Here is a 2,177-nt window from a genome sequence, read left to right as displayed (position 1 = left end):
AACTTGGTGTGAAAAGGCCTTCACGGGGGGGGGCGGGGGGTGGGGGGGGGTTATATTCAAATGTTTACTAACTCAATTCACTCTGTTAGATTTTGACATTTGAGGTTTTGTGAGTACCTTTTTGCTTTGTGTGTTACATGTTAATATTTGTGAAGCACTTTGGTCTTTGTCGTCTGTCTCTCTCCCGTTGAGTTTGAACTCTTTTCCTCTTGTTTGTAAAAAAACTAATATATATATATATATATATATATATATATATATATATACTGGACTCATTCTGCAGGACGCAGCGTCGTGTATGAGCCCGAGACCAAGGGGCAGCTCCAGTTTATTAATCTATTGTTAACAAAGTGTTCACTTGACCTGCTGCTTCTCTCACATCAGTCCACATCGCTCTGGTTTGTTGATTTGCTGTAGAAATGCTCACAAATCCACACAAACTAAGACTTTAAAATGTTGTTCTTGCAGCTAAAATCCAGATTAAAAACTGTGCATAGAATACGTGTTTCTAAAGATTTAGACTTTTAATTTCTGGGGCTTTTTCAACACGGTTTGCGTGTGTTTTTGTCGCTGCTGTGTGTACAGAAGCACATCCACGTCCGTTGAATCGCCTTCTCCTGACTGAAAGTTCTGCCGAGCATCACTTTTTCGGCTCACATTTTAACTTTTTTCACAGCCTAGTGCATTGAGCGCTGCAACAACGTAAACACCTTCCCGTAATTAAAGACGTCGACCAGCGTAGCGCGCCGACTGCGAGCGTAAAGTTCGGTTTGGTGGAAAAACAATGTAAAGTTAGAAACCGAACCCCGTCAAAAACCCAGACATTCGGCCGAATCCGAAAGCCTGAATCCTGGATTTTGGATGGTTATGTTGAGTGTTGATGGAGCAGCTGCAATGTTTGCCAAGGTGTAGCCCGGTTCCACCAAACTCCATTCAGAAAAGTCACATTTTAAAAGTTGCTTGCTCGCGAGTTAGCGGACACGCCTGGCAGAGCCTACATTTCATCTTTTTACAAATCGTTGACGCTCTGCTGTAATTTCGGCATACTTTTGATTTGTTAATTGCAATTAAACTCCAATTGAATCTGCAGCCTTTAGGACGGCGCATGTGTAACAACAGTAACGAGCAAAGTTCACAGATTGGCTGCCACTGTTCATATTCTTACCATAGACTCTTAATCAGCGCAGTAAATTGATTTTTTTGGGGGGTTTTTAGGATGTGTGCTTTCTTAAACAGTGGAAACCTTATTTAACACATTCAAAGAATGTAATGACTACATGTAGCTTACTCAGCATTTCTATCTCCATAGTCTCATTCTGTCGGTGAATAACGTGTAAAAAAGAAAGCTTAATTCCAGGAGAACCACAGCGCGGGACGTGCAGCAGCTGTTTTCTTCAGACACTTTGAAACTGTAAATTATTTGTAAAGCATCCGGTGTTTGCAACGGGATCATTATGTACATGGCGTGTTAACTTGGAGGTATTTTAGAGCACTTTTTGTAAAAATTAGTAACTAATAATTATAGCAGCACAATAAATTTGAGAATGAATTGAACAGGACTCATGTTGTTTGACTTTTTGAGTTGTGTTGTCCTCATGTTGACCTCATGTTGTCTTCATGTTGCCCTCATAGTGTCTTTATGTTTTTGAGGGACCCCCAAAAACCATGAGGACCAACATGAGGGCAAGGACAACATCAGACTGGCAATAGGAAATCTAGGAACATAGGAAATGAGACATGAAGACAAGTGAAAAGGAACATGAGAAACAGGAAGACAACATGGAAAGCACATTGAAGAACAATGAGGACAACATGAGGACAACACATGAGGACACACTGAAGCACACATAAGGACAACATGAAGACAAAACTAAGGACAACAGAAGACAACATAAGGGAAACATGGAGGACAACATGGAGACAACATGAGGGACAAACATGAGGACAACATGGGACAACATGAAGGCAACATAAGGCATACATGAGGGCACATGAAGACAATACATGAAGACAACATGAGGATCAACAGAGGACACATGAAGACAACATGAGGACAAACATGAGGACAACATGAGGACAACATGAGGACAACCACTGAAGGCAACAGAGGACAACAGGGGACAACATAGGACAAACATGAGGGACAACATGAAGACCAACATGAAGGCAACAGTGAG

Source organism: Etheostoma spectabile, unplaced genomic scaffold (genome assembly GCF_008692095.1).
Source record: "Etheostoma spectabile isolate EspeVRDwgs_2016 unplaced genomic scaffold, UIUC_Espe_1.0 scaffold383, whole genome shotgun sequence".
Lineage (NCBI taxonomy): Eukaryota > Metazoa > Chordata > Actinopteri > Perciformes > Percidae > Etheostoma > Etheostoma spectabile.
The sequence above is the reverse complement of the archived record's forward strand: the minus strand, read 5'-3'. Positions refer to the sequence as shown.